This window comes from Nomascus leucogenys, chromosome 9, assembly GCF_006542625.1.
Source record: "Nomascus leucogenys isolate Asia chromosome 9, Asia_NLE_v1, whole genome shotgun sequence".
Classification (NCBI taxonomy): Eukaryota; Metazoa; Chordata; class Mammalia; order Primates; family Hylobatidae; genus Nomascus; species Nomascus leucogenys.
Window position 1 is genome coordinate 56415818 of NC_044389.1, and position 12889 is coordinate 56428706.

General features: G+C 35.0%; 1 protein-coding gene across 2 annotated transcripts in view; it reads right to left on the bottom strand.

Moving 5' to 3' along the window:
* RASSF6 (Ras association domain family member 6) overlaps positions 1-4765 on the bottom strand; it is a 44829-nt gene extending 40064 nt beyond the window's left edge. Inside the window, exon 1 of one of the 2 annotated variants that reach the window (XM_004088995.3) lies at positions 4641-4765. The gene's annotated coding sequence lies outside the window, so the exon portion shown is untranslated. The remainder of the gene's footprint in view (positions 1-4640) is intronic. The other variant, XM_003265734.4, reaches the window with a different exon arrangement.
* Between the last annotated feature and the right edge of the window lie 8124 nt (positions 4766-12889).

Here is a 12889-nt window from a genome sequence, read left to right on the forward strand (position 1 = left end):
TGTCCAGAAACAATGAAGCTGGAGAAACAGGGAATTAGATAGGTCAGCAATTAAGTCCTGGAGAAATCAACAGCACTATAAGTACTAGGAGAGGTAGAATTGGTCTGAACAGGCCAATGAGATCTGGATGGAGCCTGAGGAGGCAGTGTTGGGCAGCATTAGCGTTCCAGCAACACTGGAACGTGGTTCACCTCCCCTGCTCTGCATTCCTGCCTAGAGGTGGGCTTGCCTGGACTTACCAGTTGCCTTGTGACCAGAATGAGGCCAGAGGACAGGAAGTGAATTCTAGTACAAATTAAATCAAATGGGTCAGTCATTTAAAGTAACTTCCTGTTATCCAAGCATGAGTTAATTAAATGGTTACATGTCTAAAAGTGGAAAATTTGCTTCACTCGTTTGTAAATTCAACAAATATTTCACGAGTTCCTTCTCTGCACCTGCTACCGTGCTAGGTACAGAAAATATAGCCTGTATCTATATCTATAGCCTCTTATTTCTGAGGCCACAAGGTGCACAAAGTGTCATAACGCTAATGATTTTACAAGGAACTAATATATATACATCTATCTATCTATCTATCTATCATCTATCTATCTATCTATCTATCATCTATATACAGGTGCTAACTTCCCTGTATTTCCCCGCCAAAGACAATTTCTCTTGCTTCTGAAATTTCACAGGAAATTTTCTGTAGCTTTCTGATTACTTACTGCTCTCTCTCTCTCTAACCATATTTTATTTTACTTAATTTGACTACTAGGTCCTTCAGGACAGAATTATTGCTATTTCATTTTTGTGTCTTCTAAAGTGAGTGAATATATGCAGGCATATAGATAAAACATACACAAAATATTGAATACATCCAACATACAGAGAGGTATATTATAATATTAATGGTAAAATTAAGAGCTAAGAGATTATGTGTGATAATTATTTATTTTTTTATTTTGTATGTACTTTCTAAATCATAGACAAGGAATATATGTTACATCTCTTTCACCCACGTCCCCAGTAAAAGCTACTTAAAAAAAGAACAGAAAGTATCACACTAGAATAGCAAGTGTGTATTTCAATTATGAGACAAGAATATATTAAGGGCTGTACACACGGAGAGTCTTTTTAATAAAATATCGTTTCAGCTTGAAGAAGCAATAGAAAGTTACAATTATGTATTCATCTCCAAAATGAAGCTGTTTTCCCAAAGTTATGACCTGCAACCTTGGAGTAGAGAAGAGCAGGGTTATATGCAATTACATCACTTCAAGAAAATGAGACAAAGCATCTATAATTCCATCTACTATCTAGTTCTCTAATAAAAGGAAAAGAGTTAACAGAGTGATGGTTTCTGGGAAACATTTGGCTCCAAATTTTTTCTTAAAATGTGCTTTATTTGCAGAGACAGTAAAAGTCAAGAGTTGGCATATACAAACTATCACTTAATTAAGCTATATTGGTTGCAGTCAGTGATTGTTGGTTTTGAGATAGAAATAATGTATTATAATCATTGAATTTAAAAGAGGACTAAGCAAAACATGGATCAAACAGACTTCTATGTGAGCATGCCACTGCCCTCAGTTCAAGTGGAATCTAATTGGAAATGCCAAACCTTTACTATTCTATTGCATATTTACATGGTACTAATGCCATGCATTTTTATTCTGCTCAAGGTGCCCTCAGGGAGATAAAGAAAGCAGAAACAGTCGGAGAAGCAAATTTGTATTAAGGCACTTAAGGCATCTTGCCACCACTGGGTCTGGGAGGCGCTGCTCAGTCTGCCGACAGTTTCTTCTGGAATTACCAGTGTGGTGGAGCTCAAGGATTTTCTGCTTCACCTGAGCTTCCCAGTAGAAATTCTTAGGTTGACGTCACAAAGATCACGACTCATTTTTCCTGTTTGTATATTGGCTGCAAAAGAATCAACACTCTCTCCTCTTAAGCTCCTTTACTAGGCTCTAGGTGATGATGAAGTTTTCCTTAAAGTTAACATCCTTATTACTTAAATAGGAGACACTTCATGTTCAACTCCTGAAAGCAGTGGTACTAGTTAAGTTTGGTGGTTGAGATTACGTTATGAAAGTGATGAAATCACTATAACTGATCATTTTAAATATACAAATTAATTTTTGCAACAGAATAACTAACTGTTGTGTAAAGGGAAAACATTCAGAATTCCTTTCTCAGAGGTTGTATTTTCAAATGGCCTATACTTGAATATTTTAAAAATCTAAGCTTTTATATGAAGCCCATGTATCTCTAGTAACCGTGAATTCCCCACCTACATTGTAATCAATGAATCTATGTAAGCAAATGGACTGTTAGCACTGGGTTTCTGTTTCAGTTAAAAGTATAGGATGCTTCTTATTTTAGGAAATTAAAACAAGAATCAGGTATAGAACTTTTAATTACATGCTTAAAAGACTTGTTACATACGTGTTACACTATTTTGAATATAACTGGAAAAGTTAATTTTTTCTTAATCATTGCTGGGTCTCTCTATGTCACTCTTTTCTCTCTTTCTCCCTCTCTCTGGCCAAAACATTTAATAGTTTATAATAAAATGTTATACAAGTGAGAAATAGTAGAATAAATGTCAATTCAACCCAATATTCTAATGTATGGATATAAAGTTGTTATCTATGTCTCTATCTATCTATCTATCTATCTATCTATCTATCTAGACAGATTTTAACTAGGAAGACTTACACCTAGTTATGGTTAAATAGATTAATCTCAAATGAATTTCAAATATGGTTAAATAAATTTATCTCAATTGGGGCTACTCTTTTTTATTTAGACATATGTCTATTAATAAATATAAAGGCAAATAACTTGGTTTAAGGATGTATAACAATATGTAAATTCAGCATAAAAGTATATTTCCTCTTTGAAAAATGTTTAGTGAATATGGAGCCCTAACTTATTCTAATTCAATTTGATTCCTTTATAAGTTTTTAGCTAAACTGTACTAAACACAATCAGACCCCAGAGGGAAATAACATAGTAAACTTCAGTTAGGTTGGGTTTAGAATTCTATCCACAGTTCTCCAGTCAATATCTAATTGTAAGCACACTGAAGAATTTCAACTCTGCAATTTGAAAAAAGAATCCATTAAAATACTGATGATACTAAGTTAGTGTATATTGCAAACTCTTTGACTGTTTTATTTAATAAAATAACAAGATAAAAATGACATCAATGGAAATTACTAGTCATAGGCACTAAGTTGGTCCCCTCAAGAAAATTAGTAACATTAATAACTAACAACATTGACAAAAGTGCCCTTTAAGTGAAACTTCACAAAATAAAGCCACTTTCCTGTAATTTAAGCTTAAGAGGTAGAGACTGACAAAATACAAGTATTATTCCTTCATGTCTCTTGTCCATCAACACAAATTAAAAACATCGCTTCAGTACAAACAATTCAATATGTGCTGAAATATAAAGACATGGATTATATGGTCTAAACTGATGAAAGTTATTCAAAAGCAGTCTCCTTTATAAAACCCAAATGGCATGAATTCCACAATATGAGATTGTGTGTAACTCTCTTACTCTATAATTCTATTTTCTTTTTAGGAATAACAGATTAATATAAATGTGAATTTTTCAAAAGAAAAGTGATTGAGCAGCAAATATGTCTGAATTTGCCACCACATACTCTATCTGAAAAATGGAAAGAAGCCAGGTCATTTCGTTGCTACCCAGAGAGATGATCCTAGCACACCTGTCACCTGCTTGCCTGTCCTGGACCCACTCTCTGGGAACCAGTTCAGTTCCAGCATCCTAATACACACTGTCTGGTCTCCCTAGTTCAGCTTGCCCTCCCTGAGAATGACCCCTTTGGCAGAGCATCTTATTCTTAATGCTAACAGTAGGTATCACTTACAGAACACTTGCTGAGTGTTCAGTTCCCATCAAAGAAAGCCTTATGTGGCAGATCCTTTGATGATGCTTGTTTTATAGACAAACGTTTGGGGCTTAAGAAACTTGCAATGGAGCAAACTAATAAGTGGCAAAGCTGAGCTTTGAACCTACCACTCTCCTGCTTCAGAATTCATATCCTTAACTCATGGACTCCCATTTAATTATTTATGTTTATTATTTCATTGTTTGGTGAGCGCTTATATTGAAAATTCATTTTTTTTTTTTTTTTTTTGGTGGGGGGCATGCTTTCTGTCACTTTGCAGAAACAAAAGTTGAGCTGAACCCTCAATTAAGATCTTTCCAGTGTGATGATTCAACACAATATTCCAGCCATAAGGATACTCAGAGGAAGGAGGATGCCATCCAGAAGTCTAGTATCTTTATAAGGCACGATTTTTGCCAGGCACAATTACAGGTAAAGGGCTCATTGAACTAAAGGGTGGAGGGGTCCTGTGGTCACATTACCTCCAAGCCCTTCCCCTCACCCTTTCCCTCCCTTCTTTCCCCTCTCTCCCTCTCACCCTACAAGCTTACCTTGGTTAGGAAAGCATATTCTGAGAAAATCAAAAAGAAAAGGGATGTGCGCGATTCAGGCTGCTATGACACACACACACACTTAACTTTGCTGCCTATGGATTCTGCTTTCTAATAACTTGCCCTCAACATGACCCCAGGGAGTGGATTAGAAAGTTTTTTCCCCATCCTCATTTTTTACCTGTTATTCACACTGTGAGCAGAAGGAGCCTTTTCACCATCGTTATTGGGCTGAACTTGCTCCGCGGTTTGTTCTCTGCTGGGTCAGGAACTGTGGTAGAGGGAAACCAGTGCCCTGTCTCTGCCGGGCTGGGACTTCGCGAGTCACTCACCTGTAGGGGAGGTCCGAGGCCCGTGCGGGCGCAGGGGCGGCGCCTGTCTCCTACCAGAGCATGGCTAGGCTGGGCGCTTGCAGTGCCCCCCACGCGATCAGCGATGCTAGAGCCCCAGGAGCTGTTAATTATTTCTCCTTTTCGCCACAGCAGGGAAGTGTTAAGAAACCTGAGCCACTCCCTGTGCCTCAGTGCATGTTGGGAGTGTTTACTTTCTTAGGAACAGCTGATAGGTACACTCCTTTGCTCTCTGCCACACTTCTTGAGAAATGAATGGACATTCTAGTTAACGCTTTAACCACGGGATTTGACTGATGCTAATCTCTATTCTCTAGTCCACCCAGACTGTAGGTAATTGGTCTGTGAGAAATGACACCAACCAAGACTGAACGCCATTATTCACGTCTTTCTTTTTAAGATTTTTCTTTTCCAATTTGAGATTTATTAACTTTCTTTTCCTTGTTCTTTTGCTAACACATTTCCCTGCTAGCACTTTTTTTCACCCAGAGCAGCGTTTCACGCTTCAGGGTGCACCAGGACCACCTATGTATTCTGCTAAACCAAGGTACCATCACCTGTGAGGCTCCGATTTAGTAGGCCATGCGTACACTTCGGGTATTTATATTTTTTATAAGCTCCACAGAAGAAACTGGTAGACATCAAAGTTTGAAAATGAACATAATGAAACAAAACAGAGGAAATAAATAATAATTTAGTCATTATCTACTGAACTGGATTTGGGGGCTTTGTTTTTTCCAATATCTCCAATTTCAAAAGGACACCAAAAAGGCTTAGAAACTGTTAAAAGACAGATGCTGTGGAAATATGAAGTACATTTACACACACACACACACACACATTTTTAAGGATCATTGTTATTTTACTGGTTTCCTATGTAAAGCAACTATTCATAATTTTTTAAACATATAGGTTATTTTACAAGTGTAAACCTGAGAGCCCTCAAAAGAAATTCAATCTGATTCCTACAAAGAGTTCAGCAGGCAGAATTAATTTCTGGTATCTTTTGTGTTCAAACGCCAGACAAACAGAATGACTCTAGATGTTCAGGTTGCATGTTTGTCATAGCACTTTAAATAGGATCCTATATGTTCAAAAGGTGAGGCAGGCCAGGTGCAGTGACTCACGCCTGTAATCTCAGCACTTTGGGAGACCAAGGCTGGTGGATCACTAGAGCCCAGGAGTTCAAGACCAGCCTGGACAACATGGCAAAACCCTGTCTCTACAAAAAATACAAAAAAAAAAAAAAATTAGCCCAGCATTGTGGGGCATGCCTATAGTCCCAGCTACTCAGGAGGCTGAGGTGGGAGGATCACTTGAGCCTGGGAAGTCGAGGCTGCAGAGAGCCAAGATTGCACCACTGCACTCCAGCCTGGATGACAAAGCAAGACCCTGACTCAAAAAAAAAAATATATTAGACAGTTTATCTATTTAACCTGTGGTGTGTGGAGACCAGGAACTATCAGATTTATCATTATTTGAGCAAATGGTTTTATTGGATCACGATCAAAGATTTTACAATCTTATGTAAGGACAGGTGTGACTTAATATTACTTGCAGATATTAATTTGATTGTCATGTTGGCTCCATAATTCTCTGGTATGTGGTTGCTGGTATGGACTGACCTTTGAATGATGACTAGCAGGACCTTGAGTGGTTACAGCTCTAGGTTCCAGGATATCTTGCTCAGATCCATGCTCCGCCTCCATTGTTTGTGCCTGAAGTGGGTCATTTGCTTATTGTCAGCATCAGGGCAACATTCTTTTTTATCTTTTATCTGCAAGCATTGGATTTGGGGGCTTTGTATTTTGCCAATATCTCCAATTACAAAAGGACACAAAAAAGGCTTAGAAACTGTTAAATGGCAGATGCTGTGGAAACTTTTATTCTGATGACTGCTTTCCAACTGGTTTTCTAAAGAAAAGTAAACTTAGAGGCTTGGTGACTTCTTTTGTTTTTTAGTGTTTTATCTGTTTGTAAATATGTAATTTTTATTTTGTAATATAAAAAGTATATAATTGCACATGTGCAATGTGGAAAATCTGAAAAAGCACAGAAATGTAGAGGACAAAAATCACCTATAATTCCATCTCTCAAGTAGAATCATCATAAACAATTTGTTGAATGTCTTTATTGATTTATTTTCCCTGTGGCTGTTTATCAAAATGCTATTACATTTGGCTTGTTGGTTTATAGCCTGCTTTCATCACATCAAACATAGTATGAACAATTTACTATAAATCAGTCAGTTTTTTTCCTGCAATGTAATTTTAGCTAGCTGCTCTGTATTGCACCAAATGAAAATACCGTTACGTATTTAATCATTATGATAAAGTTATATTGCTCTAAACAACACTTCAGTGAATGATTACATATGACTCCACACAACATGACTATACCTTTTAGATACATTTCAAAAATTGAAGTTGCCAGATGTAAGGCAATGTGAATTTTGAAGAATTTCCCTCCTTAAAAAAATCTTTGTCAGTTTTATACTCCCAGGGCAGCTAACATGGGTTATTATACTTCTTTTAAACATTTATTAATTTGAAATGTAAAAAAATCCATATCTTATTTTAAATATATATATTATCGTACCTGTAAGTTTGAGCTCTTTAGACTTTGCACTTTTGCTTTATTGTTTATTGGACTCTTTGCTCATCTTTTTTCTTATTGATTTATAAGTTCTCTTTATATATTAAACATATCAGCTCTTCATCATATATGCTGTGACTATATTTTCAAGGTGATTTTTTTACCTTTTAGTCTTGTCTATGGTATTTTTGACATATAAAAGTTTAAAAATTTAAATGGCCGTATCTATTATTTTTCTTTATCAGTTACGTCACAGTTTTATAAAAGCTTTCCCATCCTTAGAGTATATAAAAATGTACATATATTGTTTCTTCTAGTTTTTCTAAGATTTAGATATTATTTATTTATTAAATTGAACATTTTAGCCCATCTAGACTTTATTATGTTAAAACACCATGAAATTTAGATCTAACTTAATTTGTCTAAGGTGTTAGTTTGTTAACCGAGTCACATTTATTAAATAACTATAGATTATAAAATTTATGAAGGCAAGGACCTTCATAAATTCATAATGTCTTATCCTCTATTTTAACCACTAAGCTTAGCACAGTGACTGGCAGGCCCATGGTTGCTCAGATCAAATGTTTAACTAGCACTCTTGATTTCTTTCTTTCCCTCTTTCCACGCCCAGTAAATGAGCAAGTCCTAATGTTGTATCTCCATGGCTACCACCTTACATCAGGCCAGCATCATCTCTTGCTTGGATACCACAAATGACCTCCGAACTGGGCTTTATGCCTCCCCTCTTATCCTACTACAGTCCATTCTCCACCTGTAGCTAGTGTAATCTTTTATAAGCAATATCCAGACAACAATACCACTTCTGATTTTCTTGGTTTAAACGCTTTCTAGTGGTTGCACTGCACATCTGGAATAAAATGTAAATCTGAACTGCTTACCATGCCCTACAATGTCCCACATGACTGGCTCATCCCTGCTTCTTCGACCTTTTAGATTTTCTGCTTCCTTGGTACTAACTCTAAACTTGCTACCCTGGTTAATTTTTATTTCTGGAACGGACTAAACTTCTTCCTGTCTCACTGCCTTTGTATTTATTATTGATTCACTTAAGAAAGCTCTGCTCTGGTCATGGGTAGTTTCTTTTCATTACTATGTTTTTTTTCCTCAAATATTACCTCCTTAGAAAGGCTTCCTATGACGACTGTATTCAAAGAAGACTTCCAATCTTTCTCTATTATGGCACCTTTTTTTATTGTATTTGTGGCAATTATCATTAGCTAATTATGTTTTATCGTTTGGGGTTACCTCTTTATGTCTCCTGTCATTAAAATATAAACTCTAAGAGATCAGGAACCTTGACTTGTAGGTTCACTCCTCTGTGCTTAGTGTCTAGAACAATGTGTGGTCCCCTGAGGGTCAAGAAACACAGGGTCAAGAAAAAATAGTAACAATAAATAAGCGTTGAGTAAATAAATATAGATCACACTCTTTCTTGATTTGAAATGACACTTTTATCAAATACTGAGAGCATACATATTTTTTGCCTTACACTTCATTTCGTGTCTGAGGCTGTACTTAAAGAATATGTGCGAGGGAAGGAAAAAAGGAAGCAGAAGCAGTGTAGCTCCAAAACGAGCTCCCAGTAAAAACCTAGCTGGAAAATTGCCTTAAAGAGGAAGCCAGGCCTTCACAAGGAGGCAATGTGTTAATTACATTTCCGATGTGTAAAGCTTAAAACAAATATATTTTACAACTGGAAATTTTTGCCATAATTTTAATAAATTACAGCAACCGTAACAGATTAAGATTTTTGGAAAATCCCAACATTTATCTTGAACTTGAAGAATAAACCGTCACTTCGTGTTTCAATTGAGGAACATGTACTGCTTTTCTGTGAAAACGGACAAGAAATTTAATTAAAAAAAAACTTTGTTGAGAAAAATAAGGAAGGAGAAATTTCATTTAAAAATGTACACGGAACTTTAATTAAAACAATGCTTTTATTGATGTACAAATCATTTTAAAACTTTTAGATAGTTGATGAATTTTTTAAAAGCCTCACCTTTCCATAATTATGTATCATAAGGTTCAACAGTGACTCTTGAGTAAGGCCATGATTTGTCATGATGATGGGGATAAGTGCAACACAACCATTTTTACAACTTGAACAATGAAGATTATTTTCATTAATTAATGAAATTAATTTTTATTTCCAAAGCTTTTTCTTCTCTAAGAAAGTTTCTTGTGTGAGAAGCTCTAAGAGACAGTTTCTTATCTTCAATATAGACTGTTTTTCAATAACGTAATGGATAGTGGAAATAATCTAGTTTAGTCATTCCTTGAAAAATTAATCTTTTCCAAGCAGATGCAGAGAAGGTACAAAGACAAATAAGACAAAATCTCCTCTCTCAAGGAGCTGACAATCTTCAACCTCAAGAGAAGAAATTTAAAAGCATACATACTTTCAAAATTCAGTGACAGAAAGAAACCCAGATTGTAATGATGTTTTGATGGACTTTAACAGGTATAAAGAGAAATAATTTTTTTTTAAATGTGAAGAATCATTTTCAAAAAAATGAAATGGGCAGTAATCATTTTCCCACCCCCAAAGTTACTGCCTTTTAAAATTGGTTATTGTATATAAAACATAAAGAAATCCAATGAAATGTAACAGTGATCGCTGTTTTTCAAAATATGGCACTTAAATCAATTTTGATTTTTTAAACTTTGTTGATTTTCTTATTGCATGTTTGATTTGTGTTTTCAAAAATTACATTTTATTGTGATATTTGAGGTTTACAACATGATGTTATGGGATCCATACAGATAGTAAAATAGTTACTATGGTTAACAAACCTACACAGTGACATTTTTGGTGACAAGAGCAGCTAAAATCTACTTGTTTAACAAAAATTCCAAATATAATACAATTTTGTTAACTATAGTCCTCATGTTGTTAATTAGAGCTCTAGACCTGTTCATCGTACATATCTACTACTTTGTATTCTTTGACCTACATCTTCCCGTTCCCTCTGCCCTGCCCCCTCCTGTCCCTGGCAACTACTGTTTTATTCTCTTTGTATTTTGACCTTATTTTTTTCCTTTTTAGATTCTATGTATAAGTGAGATCGTGAGATTATGCAATATTTTTCCATCTGTGTCTGGCTTATTTCACTCAGCATAAGGTCTTCCAGGTACATCCATGTTGATAAAAGTGTCAGGATATCCTTTTTTCAGGCTGAATAATATTCATGCACACACATGTATATATATAACATTTTTTCTGTCCATTCATGTATTGATGGACAATTAGGAATTAGATTGTTTCTATATCTTGGCTATAATGAATAATTCTGCATTGAATGTGGGAGTACAGATATCTTTATGGAGTGGTGATTTCATCTTATTTGGTTATATACCCAGAAGGGGAATTGCTGGGTCATATGGTAATTCTATTTTTAATTTCTTTAAGAATCCCCATTCTGCTTTTCATAATGGCAGTGCCAACCTATATTCCTATCAACAGCGTAGTAGGCTTTCCTTTTCTTGACACCCTTACCAACATTTGTCATCTCTTGTCTTTTTGGTAATAGCCATCCTTATGAATGTGAGGTAATATCTCATAGCGGTTTTAATTTGCATTTCCCTGATGATTAGTGACAGTGAGCAACTTTTCACATACCTGTTGGCCATTTTTATGTCTTATTTGGAGAAATGTCTATTCAGGTCTCTGACCCATTTTTTGATTGGGTTGTTTTTCAGCTATTAATTATAAGAATTCTTTATAATATTAATCTGTTATCAAACATATAGTTTACAAATATTTTTTCTCAATCCATAGGTTTCCTTTTCAGTTTGTTGATTTGTTTCCTTCACTTTGTTTAATACAATTCCATTTATTTATTTTTGCTTTTATAGCCTGGGATTTTGGTGTAACGCACAAAAACTCATTGCCAAGGCCAATGACAAGGAGATTTCCCCCTATGTTTTCTTCTAAAAGTGTTATGGTTTCAGGTCTTACATTTAGGTGTTTTATCCATTTTGAGTTGATTTTTGTGAATGGTGTAAGATAAGGATCCAATTTCATTGTGTGTGTGTGTGTGTGTGTGGGAACCCAGTTTTCCCAGCGCCATTAATTAAAGAGACTATTCTTTCCCCATTGTGTTCTCTTGGTGCCCTTATCAAAAATTAGCTGACTTTACATGTTTGGATTTATTTCTGGGTTCCATATGCTGATCTATGTGTTTCTGTTTCCATGCTAGTACCATACTGTTTTGAATATTATAACTCTGTAATATAAATTTAAATCAGGAAATATCTAGCTTCCAATTTTTTTTTTTTTGTCTCAGTATTGATTTGGCTATTCAGGATTCTTTGAGGTTCCATACAAATTTTAGAATTTTTTTTTTCTATTTCTGTGAAGAAGGCTGTTGGAATTTTGATAAGGAATGCATTAAATCTGTATATTGCATTGGGTAGTACAGACATTTTAATAATGTTAATTCTTTTCATCCATGAACATGACATATCCTTCCATTTATTTGTGTGTTTTTCAATTTCTTTCATCAATATTTTATGGTTTGCAGTGTACAAGTCTTTCACTTCCTTGGTTAAATTTATTCCTATGTACTTGTTTTGATGGTACTGCTTACAGTATTTATAAAAATTTCTTTTTCAGCTAGGTCATTATTTATTTGTAGAAATGCTATTTATTTTTTTTATGTTGATTTTGTATCTTGCAACTTTATTGAATTCATTTATTCATTTATTAGATTTTTGGGGACTCTTTGGGGTTTTCTACACTTAGGAATAGAAGTTGTGAGAGTGGACATCGCTGTCTTGTACTAGATAATAGTGGAAAAGCTTTCAATTGTTTCCCATTAATTATGATGTCAATGGCGTTTATTGTGTTGAGAAATTTTCCTTCCCTATCTAAACCATTAAGAGTTTTTTTTTTATCAAGAAATGATGCATAACTTTGTCAAATGCTTTTCCTGCATCACTTGCCATGATACTGTGGTTTCAATCTTCCAGTCCATTAATGTGACCTATCACTGTGATTAATTTATGTTAAACCAACCTTCATGCCAGGGATCAATCCCACTTGATCATGATGTATAATCTTTTAGATGTGTTGTTAAATTTGATTTGCTAATATTTTATTGAGGATTTTTGTATCAATGTTCATCAGAGATACTGGCTTATATGTTTTGTTTCTTACGGTGTTTTTATCTGGCTTAGGTTGATCATAATGATGCTGGGCTTTTAAAATGTGTGTTTGGAAGTATCCCCTCTACCTTTATTTTTTGGAAGAGTGTAAGAAGTATCACTAATAATTCTTTAAATTTTTGGTAGAATTGATCCATGAAGTCATCTGGCCCTGGGCTTTTCTTTGTTGGAAAGTTTTTAATTACTTCTTCAATCTATTTGTTCTTGGTCTGTCCAAGCCTTCTATTTTTCCCTCATTTAATCTTGGTAGGCTATATTTGTCTAGGCATTCATTTATTTCCTCTAGGTAATCCAA